The 16,554-nt window shown below is 47.3% G+C and overlaps 1 protein-coding gene across 8 annotated transcripts in view; it reads right to left on the reverse strand.

Annotated features, from left to right (window-relative positions):
* Window positions 1–6,289, reverse strand: part of RASSF2 (Ras association domain family member 2) — a 49,006-nt gene extending 42,717 nt beyond the window's left edge. For 2 of the 8 annotated variants that reach the window (XR_003793112.1, XM_029220310.1), the window contains exon 1: window positions 6,010–6,213. The gene's annotated coding sequence lies outside the window, so the exon portion shown is untranslated. The other 6 variants (XM_029220303.1, XM_029220302.1, XM_029220304.1 and 3 more) reach the window with 6 other exon arrangements.
* Between the last annotated feature and the right edge of the window lie 10,265 nt (window positions 6,290–16,554).

The raw sequence follows: 16,554 nt of genomic DNA on the forward strand, positions 1-16,554 counted from the left end.
GGTAACCTACTTTTTAGAAATGTATCCTATTTTCCCATGTTAACAGATACACATCTGTATCCTAAATTTTTTGTAGTCACATGGTATTTTAATGTATAAATACACCATGATTAACAATTTTACTATTTGGGGGCATTTAGTCTCCGTTTTTGTTGTTGTTATTATTATAAAAAACGCTGCATGGGACATCCCTTATGCACATATTTTTCTTCATGTGTCCAATTATATCCTTAGGATAAGAATTCCTATGGGTGGAATTGCTGAGTCAGGGACTCCCTCAGGAGGATTATCAATGGAGCATTGTGAGTAAAACCCAACTAGGAACGCTGAATTCTGTCATATAGAAGTCTCTTCTTCCACATGGACTTTTCTTGGTTTCCACTTGGGTGTCTACAGCATTGCATAGTGGTTCAGGAAAGTAGGGCATATCCTTTCCATATCCTCCTTACCCACTCCTCAGGCCTCCTCTGGGGACACATCATGCCTACGTCATTAAGTGAAACTGGTACACAAGGAAGGCAAACATTTTACTGGGATAATTCTACTGAAATCCCTTGTGCCAGCAGAAAAGACTAAAACTTTAGGATGGCCCAGTGCTGGGTGCCCCATGGTGGGCAACCTAACTGTAGACATATGAAAGGTTTTCTTTTGTTAAATGCTGTTTTGTACTGACAGAAGGAGAATGCAATAGACTCTTCCTGAGGAGACCAAGGGCCAGAAGGGACCTGTGGAATCATCTAAGGCCTGGCTTTGGAGATGGGGAAACCAAGGCCCCCAAAGACTCAGAGCACTCACTTCAATAATCTTTAACTGAACCTCAGAAGTGTCTCATACACAGTGATTCAGCCAGTTCAGGGCACAGCTGAACATACCTTAAATTTTGACACCTAGTACAATTGGCTGCACAGCGCGGCTTGTGGGATCTTAGTTCCCTGACCAGGAATCGAACCCGCGCCCCCTGCAGTGGAAGCACTGGAAGCCTGTAGTCTTAACCACTGGACCGCCAGGGAAGCCCCCACACCTAGTACAATTCATATCCTCCTCACCCTGTGTACAAACTCGGAAATTAAGATCACTGATCACATCCCAGCCCAGTCAAGGCCAGGTGTGTGCTAGAGCTGGCTCCTACTGGCTCTCAAGCCTCTCTCTCCAAAGTATTATAATTCTCTATGGTCCACCAAAACACCCATTCCCAAATCCATCATAGCCCCGTCTGTACTACTCAAAGAGCCAGCAAATGTTTGCCTGAATGCTTGCTGTGTGCCCGGCCCCTGTTTGAGCACGTATCACAGTGAGATAGTTATCATTTCCATCATACAGCTGGGGAAACTGAGACTCAGAGACTTTATTTTTTTTTCTTCTCATTTTTTATTCAGTCAACAATATTTAAGAGGAATCCAAGATATAAAAGGCATTTTGCAGGATGCTACCAAGGTGAGTCAGTCAAGGACTCTGCTCTCAAATTTCACAAGGTGAGAGAGAACAATGAAACAAGAAGGAAAGGGATGGGCAAAATGTGGGATGAGAAGGCAAAAGATGGGGCTGTACTCCCATGGGGCATAGTCAGGGAACAATTCCTGGATGCAGTGACATTGGAAGTGGCTGGAAATGTGGCCCCAAGCTTTTCAGCCCTGAGTAGGTCCTGCTGGGTGGTAGGAGTGTTCTACTTTATCAGAATCAGGGTTTATCTTTTTTTTTCCATTATGGTATATTACAGAATATGGAATATAGTTCCCTGTGCTGTACAATAGGACCTTGTTGTTTATCCATTCTATGTACAATAGTTTGCATCTGCTAGTCCCAAACTCCCAATCCAACCCTCCCCCTTGACAAGGTCTATTCTCTATGGAGACTCAAAGACTTAAAATGACTTTTTAACTACAGACTAAAGCCTTAGGTTGGTTTCCCCCAGAAGTTGACCATAAGACAAGGATTTGAGGACTTCCCTGGTGGCACAGTGGTTAAGAATCTGCCTGCCAATGCAGGGGACACAGGTTCAATCCCTGGTCTGGGAAGATCCCACATGCCACGGAGCAACTAAGCCCGTGTGCCACAACTACTGAGCCTGCGCTCTAGAGACCGTGAGCCAGAACACTATACTGAGCCTGTGTGCCACAACTACTGAAGCCCATGTGCCTAGAGCCCGTGCTCTGCAACCAGAGAAGCCACTGCAATGAGAAGCCCACACACCACAACGAACAGCCATCCCCGCTCACCACAACTAGAGAAAGCATGCATGCAGCAATGAAGACCCAATGCAGCCAAAAATAAATATAAAATAATAAATAAATTTATTTTAAAAACATAAGAGAAAAGTATTAAAAAAAAAAAAAGAAAGGATTAGAGTGCAAGTTGAAAGGGAGTGGGAAAGTGAAAGAGGGAAAGGAAGGCAGCCAATGAAGGGAGACAGTTATTACTGTTAGCAACTGGGATATGGTTCTACAAGGCAGCTCTGAAAGACAGCATGGAATATGCCTCAAAGTTACCCCAACAGAGAGGTGAGGGAGTTGGAGTATTTATACACTTTCTCCCATCACTCACTGGTTGAGGTCAAGGGAACACAGGAAGGATGTTGACAGCATCTATTACATTGCCCAATATCATGCTGCTAGAAATTCTGAATGCCATTCAAACTCCAAATCCAACAGTTCTTTCATTTCTCTATAGAAAGGAGCAGTTAATCAAACTAACACTATGGATAAAGTGTTATGCTGGTAAAAGTAAACCTATTTGCCAAGTCACTTCGGATTAACATGTCCAAGGAAATATAAGGTATCTTTTTGCTAATTTTTATCAATATAAGGAATAGAAAAAGCCATTCTAAGTCACTTTGCTCATCTCACGGGAATTAACCAAATGCCCTTCCCTGCCCGCTTCTTCAGTGAGAGGTTGCCTTCTCTAGTTCAGTCACAGCGGCCTTGGGCAGGAGTTCTACAGCCTCAAGCTGTCATCCCCGAGCAGCTGCATCAACCTCTGATTACAGGCTCCAGAGTCTACCATCCAAGGGATGATTAAAAAATGACCCTCTGGCCACCTAGCCAATGGAGTCTGGAAGATGTTCCTGTTTACTGTGCCCTGCTCCCCCATTGCCTCCTGCCCCATCCCCTCCCCCACCACGTCCTCCATGGGAATCCACAAATAGCCAAATAAATGAAGCCTTCAGTCATGGGCCTGTGCTAGCTTATGCAGCCTCAAAGATTTATTTACAATTCTTCTGGAGAGGCAGGGAAGTGTTTAAATAGCACAGTGTGTCATTGGGATAAATAAAGACCAAATTGTGAAGAGTGGTGGGAGGGGCGGGGAAGTGTAGAAGGAGACCACTGCCCTAGTTTTACAAACCCAGCTGTAGCAGCTCTCCGCAACTATAGCTTGAAGACAGAGACTGTACGTCTTCTTCCATTCTAAGAACACTACTGAGACCTGCCCAGTTTCTCACTCTGGGCAGAGGAAAATGAATGTGGACAAATCCTGAGACTGCTCTTGGGATCATCCAGTCTCTCAAGTTCTCCAAGGGATTCTCTGACAATCTGGTCCCCCCTCCACACCTCACCTCCCGGTGAGGACACTTCCTGCCAAAAGTATCCTAGAGAAAACTGAAGGAAATAATTAGGCCAAGGTCCTTTTGTACTTTGGTGACAGGACCCCCTTCTGGCAAGGCCCGCAGTCCAGCTCTTGGCACTCTAGCATAGGTGCCAGAATACTTGGTCCTGGACACCTCTCCAGCCAACTCTCTTGGCCATTCCTAAGGCGCTCATGCACAGAAGGCAGACAAAAAGCTTGGCTCCAGGAAACAGACCAAGAAATCAAAGCAAAACTCGGTAACTGAGTGGTCCCAGGTAGGCCAGTGCATCCAAGAGTGACGAGGAGAGCTGAGGGGCTGAAAACAAGGTGTAGGGTTGTCAACCATCCTGGACCAACTCCTAGGATAACACAAACTGGAGAGAGGGCCTGAACCCAGAACAGAAGCCATGCAGAGATGCAGAGAAGTGGACTCTGGGGCAGAGTGAGACCACCCTCAGGAAGGCGGGGGTGCTGCCAGCCGGAGGTACAGCAGGGGCAGAATACTGCACAGGCCCTGGCCCACTCAGCCAGGTGCAAAGGGCGTATCTTCTACCTTCCCCTGGAAGAGGGTATGACTAGGGGCCCAAATCCCCTGGCCTTCTCTCAGCCAAGCTCCCCAAAAGTATCCCTCATCATTCTAACCAGATTTCACCAGCATAAAAAACTAGGGCAGAGGAACATAGGATATGCCTAGGTTGCACTCCAAAGATTATCCTATCCCCCCTGCACTCCACCTCTGCTCTCCCTTCTCCTGAAGGAGGAGCAGGATTCACCTTCCAGCCTTCTCAGCACAGGGAATCCCGAATCGAACCAGCCCAGACTCCCAGGTGCCTGGGCAGGTTGCATGCTCTATCTCCACCTCCTTGTCCCAAGGCAAGAACTACCCTCTTTCCAAAGCTACTGTCCTCTCCGAGCACAGGCATCATTTGAGGTCCTCTTCTGTCCCCCTGAGGCCCACCCGACTGCAGCAGCTCCCAGGCATCAGGCTGACCTGTTCAGAGGAAAAAGCACAGCTGGTGCCCACACTCATGGCCATACTCCAGGGTCTCTGATCCCAAATGGGCACCTCACAGGCAGACTCCACATTCTCTGAGACACTGCATTTGGACACAAGTTTGAAAACAAAAAAACAAAACAAAACAAAACTCCTCAAACTACCCAATATAGCCACTGAGAAGTTTCTTTAATTCTTCAGACCACCTGCAGAAAAATTTCCCAGTAAGGAAATGTGGATTGGTGAATAGAATAAATCCAACCCCAGATTCCTCAACCAGATGCTTGGGAAAGAAGGCCCCTGGCTCTGTCTCACAGCTGTTTAAAAGAATCATTGTTTCTAATTCTTTCCTCCCATTGTACCAAGATCAACTGCGGCAGGAATTGTTATTTGTCAGCTCATTGGTTCATACATTCATTCATCACATGTAAAGTACTTACTATAAATTTGGCCAGTTCTAGACATGGCCTCTGTTCTCTGGGAGAACAAGTTTTAGGGATCCAGATTCCACACACCTAGAAATAAAGTGCATCGCAGCGTTCAGAAGCCTGGCGCTCAGCTCCTCCTGTCACTGAGGCGCAGAGGTGCGGTGGACAACCCAGGACCCACGGAGCGCCCCAGGGTAAGATGGAACCCTATATCTCCCTGTCAGGCCACCGTGCCTCTCTGCTGTCCCCAGGGATCTCCCAGCTTAGGAACTGAGCGCAGTGCAGGCACTCGAAATGCAGAAGTGGCCGGGGTCGGCCCAAGGCACTTGCCTCTCTGGCGAGAGAGGATGCAAAGCCGAGAACCAGCGACCTCCGGTATCAGCTCCGGAGACGGGCCGCGAGCCGGCAAAGGGGAAGTACAACGAGGACCCAGGGCCCCCGCGCATCCGGCGCCCTTCTGAAGGCCAAGGGAGTCTCGGGCGCCGGAGGTTGGAACCCGCCTCCAGGGAATCGTCGGTTGAGCCGGGAAGAACAGGACCAGATTAGGATCGGACACCCCCCAGGACACCCCCCGATAAGGGTCGGGGCCTGCCATCCCTGCACCTGCCCGCCCGGCACCTTCTAGCCAGGGAATCCCGGGGACCCCGGGGATAGGGTGGGGGCGCCTTCCTGCAGCCGCCCTCGGCGTGGAGAGAAGGAAGGACGCCCCAGGAATCGGAGGGGGAGGACAAGCCTAGAGCCACAACTTTCTCCCGCGGAAGGCGGGCAGGCTGGGGTTCCGCACCTACGGGGTTCCGCACCTACGCGGCCCCTGCGGAGTCCACACGCCCGGGAACCCCCAGTGTCTGGGGAAGAAGGGAGGAGAACAGGAGCAGACGAGGACTGAGGGGCTGACTTGGACGGGGCAGGGGACACTGCAGGAAAACTTTCGGCAAGGGGAGAGAGGACCGCCCAGTGCACCACACCTTGCGCCCCGCAAATCGGGCCCGGAGCCTCGCTCCCCGCGGCCCGCGGCCCGCGCCTTGCCTGCGTCCGGAGCCGGCTGCACCTCTCGCGCGCTGCGGGGACCTTGGAGTTGGAAAGTGGGGGTGTTGCGGCCGCGGACGGCTCCAGCCAGCGTCTCGGTCAGCGGTCGGCGGGCCCAGCTCCCTTACAGCCCTGCTGAGCTTGCGGCAGCCGCGCGATTGGGGGTCGGGCGCCCAGTCCCCCTTCGCCCCTCCTCGCCCTCTCTCCCGCCCCTCTGCCTTTATCTGCCCCAATCGGATCTGACCGCCCTCCCTCCCCCTCTTTCTTTAGCTCTCCATCTCTCCCTCCACCCCTCTTCCCTGGCCTTTCTTCTTCCCCCTCCTCTCCCGCCCTCCCTCCCCCCCGGGGGGGCGGGGCTTCTCCCCTCCCTCCCAGACAAAGCTGTAGCTGCTCATCCCCTGCGAGTCCGGGCTCAGGCTGCCAGCGCCTCTTCCGGCCTGGGGTGGAGGGGTAGAAGTGAGGGGGTGGGGAGGATGAGCTGGCTCACTCACCCCATTCTCCGCGGCCTTCTCCAAAAGGGATATAGTCTTGGCCCGAGCCCCTTGGTTTGCTCCGGGCGGTGACAGCCACTCCCAGAGAACAGTCACGCTGCCCCGCGGAGCCCACGTCGAGCGCCCTGGATTCCCCAGGCAGAGGATGCGGGATTTTTTGATATGGGATTTTTTTCTAACACTTGCTTATTCCAAAAAGGGTTTGAGCTGAGCAAGGCCCCTTGGACTTCGCGGGCTGGCAGACGTGACAGAAATGTGAAGGAGGCCAAGTTTCTTTGTCCTCCTCTCACCTCCCCCTCTTAGCCATCCCTGGACCTCCAGGGCCTCTCAGTATACACGGAGCCCTAGAGCACCCCAGATTTGGGGCGCCCTATTTGTTCCCTCGCTTTTATCACAACTGTCCCCCAACATACATACTCCAACCCTGCAGGGTCGGTCCCCATGCCTTTCAGCGTGGAAGGGGGACTAAGGATTAATGGGTAGACAACCCTCAGGGTACAGCTGGGTCAGCTCATCCCTCCTGGAAGCGAAACATTCTTTCCAAATTCATTGTTTGGATCGTGGAATGTGTTTCCCTTAGAAACAATGTTGTAAATGGTGACCTGCTTCCCAGACTGGCCACAGAAGTTTTTTGAACCCAAAATGCAGCTGAAGGTTGGTGGTGAAAACTGTGTCAGCTACCCCAGAACAAGGAGACCACTGATCAACTATAGAAAAAAAAAAATTATCTTCTGGTTCTTTCTGGAGCTATAAACAGAAAGGTCAATTATTAATTCCCCCTCCCCCACCCCAAATTTTGGAGTTACTACTCTGTATTAGTAAGCTTCTTTGCTTTGCAGGTAATAAGAGCACACTCAGGGGAACGTATTATGAGGACATGGGGATTTCCCTACAACCTCAGGGTCAGAACTGCAGGGAGAGCTTGGTAAGAAGCAAACCTAGAACTTGAAGGGCTTCCAGTAACCCAGAAAGTCTTCTCTGAGGAGCCAACTTTTCTCTTTCACCATAGACTGGCGTTGGCTGCACCCCAGACACACGGCAAAGGGTGGCCATCACTTCCATCACTGGGGCTTAGAGCTCCCTGTTGAAGAAGGCAGCCAGGTGGAACTAGAATCCCTTAGTCTCTACTCCAGTTTCCCAGGACAGCAACTCATTGGCCCAGTTTAGGTCAGGTGACCATCCATTGTCCAAATGAGGCTGCCAGGAACACTGACCTGTTTAAAACAAAATCCATTCCTCTCCACTTAGAGTCTCCATCTTGGTGAATAATTTGATTGATTAGTTCAAGACACCAGAAAACATCTTTCTTTTCATCAATTTCCCCATACAGAAAGCACAAGAGAGAAAGGAATATGCCTTTATCCTTCAAGGCAGTGTAGGGCCAATACTTCTGTAACAGGGGTAATATATTGCAAATATTAAACTGCTATATTAAAGCCTCCTTAAACCATGTTTTCTTGCAGACGTCCACCCCCATGGACTAAACCAGGAGGCACATGGCCCCAAAGAAGCAGCAGAAAAGTATTTCTAGAGCCATCCTCTAGTAGAAATACAATGCATGCCACAGTTGCAATTTAAAACTTTCTAGCCACATTAAACATAATTTTAAAAAGTGAAATTAATTTTAATAATATATTTTATTTAACCCAGCATAACCAAAATATTACCATTTCAATGTGTAGACAATATAAAAAATATTCATGAAGTATTTTACATTCTATTTTTGTACTAAGGCTAAAATCAGGTGTGTATTTACACTTCAAAACATCTCAATTTGGACGTTAAATTTTGAAATAAAATTTCAAAAATTTAAAAATACTTGATCTCTATTTAGGTTTTATAAAATCTTCACTTGAAAAAGTATATTCACATACCCAAGTTGTTCCAACATGCTTAAAACTTTCCCAATAACTGAATTATCAGTTTTTAAATTTAAGTTTTAATTAATTAAGTTTACATAAACTTAATACTCAGTTCCACTAATCACATTTCAAGTGCATAAGAGCGACATGTGGCTAGTAGCCACCATATTGGGACAGCACAAGTTTAAGAGCAAAGAGGTCACTGATGAACTTGAGTCTCAAAGCCAACTTCCCAAAGTTCCCTGGTGGTCCAGTGGTTAAGACTCTGTGCTTCCAGTCCAGGGGGTGCCAGTCAGGGAACAAAGATCCCACATGCCAGGTGGTGCAGCCAAAGGAAAAAAAAAGCCAACTTCCCTTTTCTCTTTAGCAAAACAGTGACAGAAATATCAAGCATGGTCAGAGAAAATGATTTTCCACATTCTTTTATGTCCCCCTATAACATCTCAAGAGGCAGACTTTGCCTACCTAGATCAGAGTTCTACTTTATGCCTGGGAAGAAGCAGGAGATGCAGAGAAGTGGGGAGGCCCAAAGCCTACCCTTAAGAACCCAGGGGATTCTGGGAGAAGGGAGGAAGAAGTGGGGGACATAGTAGGAAATGCACCTTCTTCATTTGTGACTTCGACCAGAGTGAGAAGATATGTTGATGGGCTGAAGGGAGTTCTGGGGATAAAATAGAGGAGATTGCCACACTGGCTGCCTACCTCTTTCTCCCCAGTTCTCAGACACTCACCTGGGGGTGGAGGGCAGCCTCATTAAGGTCAACTTAGTGGATTGCTTATGTTACATAAAGGGAGGGCCTGGGTTTTTTTTCTGGGGTCACCCACAGTTCCTGCATGGCCTAGACCCGATGCAGAGTTCCCCCCTGCTCCCAAGGACCAGAGGCCTCAGAAGGAAGCTAAATTGTGAGCCAAAGCCCTTCTATAGGGCCTTAGTTTGAGCTCCCTCAAAAGCAGAACATGAGACAAGAACTTGGGTGCAGGTCGTTTACTTAGGAGTTGATCCCAGAAAGCAAGAGAAGACAGAGAAGGAGGAGAAGCTAATAAAGGATATACAACTGGCACTCCATTCCTCTGGGGACCCTCTAAGCACCTGTGTAAAATGCCCCTCAGAATTGTTCGCTCTGAATGTCAGGGAGCTGGGGGTTTATCAGCTGACCCTCATTCCCCACTAGCTGAGGATTATTCCCAGGAGAGTTTACCTCTTCTTACTTCCTGGTTGTGTGGATATCTTTGGCTTCGAGGAAACATCTGAGGCAGAAAAGCTGGAGCCACTGCCATTGGCACTTGAGGTGGGACGAGTTACTGTGCCTGGAGCTGCCCACCACAGCTAAGCCAGGGTGAGAATTGGGCTGAGGGGAGGCGACACAGGACACACAAATCGTCTGCTCTAAGGCCCAGCATGAAGAGGGCAAGTTGGCCCTGGAGGCTGGCAGGACAACATGACGGGGACTCAGAGGGAGCAACTGGCGAGGGCTGAGTTAAGGTTAGGGAGGACAGGGAACACTACAGGGCTCCGAAGGAGCATGGATCACCCAAACCATGAGGTACACAGGCTGCAGGCATCAGCAGAGTATGCCAGCCAAATGCTCATGAATGGGGCCACCACCCCTCAGCATGCTGCTTTCAAAGGGATGGTACAAAGCAAGCCCTATTCAGGGGAGCCAAGAGAACTGAGGCACCAGTCTCAAATGCCACTGCAAGAGAAGGTAAGACAGAATCTCCCCCAAAGATCTATCCTGGAGAGAACTGGGAAGGGAGGAAGAACTTGAGGGAGTTTTTAACCTAACGAGACCAGCAGGACTTTTAAATTATTGCGTCATACTCCATTTTGTCCCTCTGCTATGTAGGAGGTGAGAACCTGCAAAGGAAGATCCAATGAGTTAATAGAGAAATAAGGAAGCCTAGGTGAGGTCTGTCCCTGGGACCTGAATACACCTGGACATGTCTGGCACCCTAGCATAGTGGTCTAGCTGGAAATATATTTGTTGGAGAGGTGAAAAAGGGCCCCCCTTGGAGATAATTTTCATTCTAGAGAAAGAAGAAACCAAGTTCGGCCCAGTAACAAAGCTTTAGTTGAAAGAAGGGAGATGAGAGATTGTCTCTCAGCTCTGCCTCCAACCTGAGTCCCTGGACACATAGTGAGGGGAGGGGTTGAGAAGATAGAAGAGGCTCTAAGTTATAACTTGGAGGAAAAGGCTGTTTCGTGAACTTCAGGGATATTATGGGGCCTAAGCAGCCATGCTTGGTGACCCTGATGCTAAGTAACATTTAAGGGACCAACACTCCAACACTCAGCTTCTCTACTTCAAGGGCCTGGTATGTTGACAACATTACCCAGAAAGTGGTAGATGGATTGCCAGAATAGTTACATTTATCCCCTTCCCTGCATACACTTTGCAGTTCCTCTCACGAAGAGGTGGAGTCTACTTCCCCACCTTGAATCTGGGTTGACATTGCTGCTTGCTTTGGCCAGTACAGTAGAATGCGGCAGAAGTCATACCATGCCTTTTCAGAACCTGGGCCTCAAGAAGCCTTGCATTCCTCTACTCTTTCTATTGGAACATTGCTCTGCCATGTGAATAAGCCTGCGCTAGCTGGCTGGAGGATGGCCCAGAGCCAAGGCAGTCCAGATGTTCCATCCAAGGCCCCAGACATGTGGGAGAGTCCAAACAAGATCAGTAAAGTCCCCTACCCAACCTAGAGTTGACCACTGATGCATGAGGGAGCGCAGCTGAGTCTAGCCCAAATAGCCAACCAATAAAAGCATAAGACAAATAGATGGTTGTTATTTTAAGCCACTAAATTTGGGATAGTTTGTTATATAGCAGTAGCTAACTGTTAAAGAACTTAACAGGATTTTAAAAATAGTAACTATGTGAGGTGATAGATTTGTTAACTAACCTTATTGGCGTAATTCTTTTATAATATATGTGCACATCAAATCATCACCCTTAAACCTACAAAATGTTATATGTCAATTATATCTCAATAAAGCTGGAAAAAAAGAAACACAAAAAATGAAAACCTTTAATGCAAAGAAAAAAAAAAAAAGAACAGGATGAAGTGTCCATGGCTGACATGACTGGGCTATTGGTCGACACCAGTCTGGAGACCTCTGGATTGTTTATGAGCTTGTGAGAGAGATGTATCTGGGGAACTCTCCTCCCACATACACCCCACCTTCCCAAAGCAATATTTTGGGAAAGCAATACGCTTTCAAAACTGTATTGATAGATATTTACTAGACATCAATGGCATGCAAGGTGCTATGCTAAGCATGATAAAAAATAAGAAAAATAAGAATAATGAAGCTAAGAAAAATATTAGGCAGCATTTAGTTTAATAACATCACTTGGCAGGCCCAGAAATTGAGACTTAGATAAATCAACTCACTACATCATCTGGCTGCAAGAAACAGAAGCCATTTAAGCCAGTCTAGGTAAAGTGAGACTGTTTTTAAAGAACCAAGAGTTTCTTGCAGAACTCATGGGAAGGAAGTGAACCAGGTCCAAGATGAACTAGAATATGACCTACAGGGTTCAATCTCTGTGTGTGTGTGTGTGTGTGTGTGTGTGTGTGTGTGTGTCTGTCTGTCTGTCTGTCTGTCTCTCTCCCTGCTTCCTCCCTCTCTTCCTCCTTGTTTCTTGTATTGCTATCTCTCCACATATGTGCTCTAACTTCTGCCCAGATGGCTGCCTTTATCCCAAAGTCTACATGCACTTAGATCCAGCAACCACCATCAACATACTCTCTCTGTGGCCAGCAGCAGGGTAGGGCCAGGATGTGAGATGGGTCAGTGTTCTCAAAATGGGGAGGGGTGGGCAGAGAGGAAAAGTATTTAAAGTCTCTACTGAGTAGTCGCATCTTCTGTTCATCTCCCACCTGTTGACGCTTACATGTCTGGCAGCCCAGGTTTGTGGCAAGGCTTGAGGGCCCCTCTCCATGAAGGCCCCACTCACCCCATCACTTATTCAGTGCTCTCACTGTACTGTTTCAAAATGCATCTACAAGGACCACTTTCTTGGGTCAACCAGCCCAAGAACCAAGTTGTCTTATTTATCAGTTCATCTCCTTCTCCATCTGCCACAATACATATCTGATGAATGAAAAAAATGAGTACTCAATACATATCTGATGAATGAAAAAAATGAATCCCATCTCCTTGTTTGCCAAGTTACAAGCATTAACTCATTTAATTCTCATCTAACTCTAGGAGGAGGTACAATTTTTATCTTCATTTTATAGATGAGTAAACTGAGGTAACTAAGTAACTTTCCTAAGATTACAGTCAGCAGGTGCCAGAGCTGGAATATGAACCTGGGAAATGTATCTCAAGTCCCTCTCTGAACCCTTGTGTTTTCTTCCTCCTCAGCCAAGCCAGTCCAGGCATGGAGGTGACACCCGCTGATCCTCCCCCAGATTGCTAGCCTTGATGGTGTCACAGGAGGTACAAGATTGTCTTCTCACTTTGAATGTTGCTGTGCTGAAGTTTGTAGCCAGCCTGATTTTGGGGGCTGGGAGGATAGGATGACCTTTCTACTGGGTAACCAAAGGAAACTTTATCTTTGAAATATAATAACATTAATAGGATATGTTTGTATTAGTTGGTCTATTCCTTTAGCAATTAACTCATTGAATGTTTACAGGGGGCTCTCAGGTGCCAGACATTATTTTAAACACTGGGGACATAGCAGTAAATAAAAAGGACAAAAATCCCTGTCCTTATACCTCATGGAATTTACATTTTAGTGAAATACTTAAAAGGCAAAAAAAAAAAAAACCCAAAAAAACCCTATATCCATTTCTTCAGAATATAGTACGGCCTTTTAATCTACAAATTTGATTTTTTAATTTAGGAAATTTTTCTTAATTTTTATGTTTGAATGCCAATTAAAACCTGAAACCAGATGGGGAACCTGAGGCTAGCATATGTCGTGGGGTGGGGGTAGAGAGAAGGTTATTGTTTCTTTGCAATCTCTACAGTGATGGGCACTGATAGCCTTGGGGGCATCACCTTGTAGTCCCTGGAGTGAGAGTACTCTATTTCAACTATTAGGATTATGTTTACAAAACAAAACATAAATGTTATAAACCATTATGATATAAAAACTATAAAACTAGTGAAAGTAAGAATTTAAGTATCCTGATTTGTTCATTTTATATAAAAAAGAAATGAAAAGATGTTTAAAGTAGATAGCCCAAATAATAAAGGTGTAAATGAATTAAAATTGTCTGGTACTCACTAGATAGCAGTTTGCAGCCAGAGTAGGGTCTGCGTCTTTGGTGGTACTCTGAGCTTGAGCAGCACTGATATCAGTTAGTGTGCTGGGATCAAACATAATGAGCAACCTGCCAAGGGCTCAACTGTCTTGCACAAAGAAGATTTGTTTCATATAAACACATTCATTCATCCTGATGGAGAGAAATTAAGCATTAGAAGTAATACTAGTAATGACCTATCAAAACTGAGGAAAGGAGAGAAAAGAGGTGGAGTAAAGTAGAAGCACACTGATTTCATCATCACTTGTGGAGATTCAGTTGATATTGTCCTAAGGCAGGAAGATTAAATAAATTATATAAAAATTTGAGTACTCTTTTGTACTATTTGAATTATTTGTTCCATATGCGTATATTAACTAGTCAAAAAATTAAAAGGAAAGGCAGTTTTATGGGATGCAGGGAGGGGGGAGGGGAGAGAGGGAGTGGGGTGACCTGCTGGTTAAGCAAGTCATTTAGATGCTGGTAGAGATTGCTGAGGTGTCTGAGATGCTGCCTCCTCTCTAGGTTTATATCCAGAAAGATGGAGGTAGACAGTAAGACCCTCAGATTTCAGACCAGTTTGGGATCTGAAAGTGGAGAGGAACTGTGCCACTTTTCATCAGGGCACCTGGAGTATCCTGGTACCCATGGCACAGTGGCTGCTTAAGCCATCTTCAGGAGTAGAGGGACCTAGTCAGATCCAGAAAGCATCTGGGGATTACAGGGAGTGTGGGAGACAGCCAACATTTTCCACACCCCAGAGACGGCTGTGCAAGCCAGATGGGAGAAAACTGAGGGATAGGAGAGTATCTCACAGTTGGGACAAGAGGACCCACAGAAAGACAGTGGTCTGGTCCATGCCAGGGACCCCAAGGGAACTCAGACATCTTGTGGGAGCCAGGATGGAAAGATGCTGCACCCAAAACCAGCAGTATACTCACTTAGGCACAGATGTCACCTCCCACCCCCAGTTGCCAAGATGTTCCATAAGCCCACCACCACAAGCAAAACTGAGATGAAAGCCTACGGAGAAAGAGAGGCATGGAGCAGGCAGGAAGGAAATTTTCAGAATTAGCTGAATTTAACCTGAAATGACCAAGTTTATCAGAAATTAACCAACATGTTTTCTGCTATTAGTCAACTAGGGGTTCAAAGTAGAGATTAAGTTATACTTTTTAAAAAGTTTCATGTGTTTGACCAAAAAAATCCAGGTGAGAGAATGAGATAAATGTTTTCAATCTTCGCCTCTCCAAGTATGGTTTGTGGACCAGCAGCACTAACATCATCTAGGATTTGGGTTAAAAATATAGAACCAGGCCTCAGGCCATGTTCAAGTTTAACAATAAGGCCAGGTGGAGGGCTACCCTCGCGGCACAGTGGTTAAGAATCCACCTGCCAATGCAGGGGACACTGATTCGAGCCCTGGTCCGGGAAGATCCCGCATGCCGCGGAGCAACTAAGCTTGTGCACAACAACTACTGAGCCTGCGCTCTAGAGCCCGTGAGCCATAACTACTGAGCCCACGTGCCACAACTACTGAAGCCTGCACACCTAGAGCCCATGCTCCGCAACAAGAGAAGCCACCACAATGAGAAGCCCGCACACTGCAACGAAGAGTAGCCCCCGCTTGCCGCAACTAGAGAAAGCCCGCATGCAGCAACGAAGACCCATCGCAGCCAAAAATAAGATAAATAAAATAAATAAATTTAGAAACAAAACAAAAACAATAAGGCCAGGTGCTCTGTGTGCATGCTAATGGTGGAGACCCCTTGCTTTAACAGTCTTGGGTGTTATACGGAAGTGCCTAGGAAGGCAGGACTACATGTGTAAGAGTAGACATTCCAGCATGGAGAAGGACATTCCAGGCAGAGCCATGAACAAACTGGGCGGGTCAGAGAACAGTGTGTGGTCCAGTGTGGCTGGAACAGAAGGTGGGAGGTGAGAAGTATTTTAAGTTCTGCTTATGCAGCCAAGAAACAAAATTCAAGACGACCCTGGTTCCTGTGGTGTTTCAGTAGCACAGTTCCCTTTTCCCTACGTGTGAATGTTCTCCAAACTGCAGGGCCGGAGGGTGAGCCAATGCCACCTCTCTCATGGAGATGTACACTGACTAGGAGGAGCTTGCTGGGGGAAATTTCTTGGAGAACAGACATGCTCTCTTGGCCTTTCAAGATACCTCTGGAAAGCCAAGGAGGGGAGGGCAGGACAGCCCGGCCATTGGCCTGTGTGAGAGGCTGACCCTCTGCCCAGAGCTGGCCAAATCTCTGCAGTAGAAAGCCAATTGTCAGGGCTTTCACCACTTTGAGGCATTGATTGCTGCTCCTTCCCAGCCCTGGACCACCCCGCCTTCCTCAATGCACAGGAATGGACAGAGAGCAGCATGCAGCACATCCTCTTCCACACTCTACCTAATTGTTTTGCTAGGAGACTTCCTGATCCAGCAAGGATACCCAGGTCTTCCTGCTGTGCCCCTGATGGAGACCAGGCCGGGGCTGTCCAGGCTTTCCAACAACCTTAACCTCTTCCTCCCCAGACCCAGACCATCAGGGAAGGGGTGGGAGGAGGGTCTTGAAGGAGCTAAATGACTGGACAGAGAATGTTACTTCCAACATACAGCCAGTTGGCTCTTGTCCTGAGGGAATGGTGAAAACAGTGCCCAGGCAAGCAGGGAGGAGGGTGCAGGGAGATGGGCACAAGATGAAGCAGGAGAGGCCAAGTCATGCCCTCTTGTATTGCAGGCCACAGTGAGGAGTCTGGGGATTCATTCATATTGTAATGTGATGCCCTTAAATAATGGATTTATTTTAGAGATTAGCCCTTGCATCTTTATGGGAGAAGCTGGTGAGGTAACATCTGTAAGAAGACCACTGGAGGATTAGAAAAAAGTCACAAACCAGGAACCACAAAGCAAAGGAAGTGAAGAAATCTACAAA

The sequence above is a fragment of the Monodon monoceros genome, unplaced genomic scaffold (assembly GCF_005190385.1).
Source record: "Monodon monoceros isolate NGI ecotype Baffin Bay Population unplaced genomic scaffold, NGI_Narwhal_1 Super_Scaffold_13, whole genome shotgun sequence".
Taxonomy (NCBI): Eukaryota; Metazoa; Chordata; class Mammalia; order Artiodactyla; family Monodontidae; genus Monodon; species Monodon monoceros.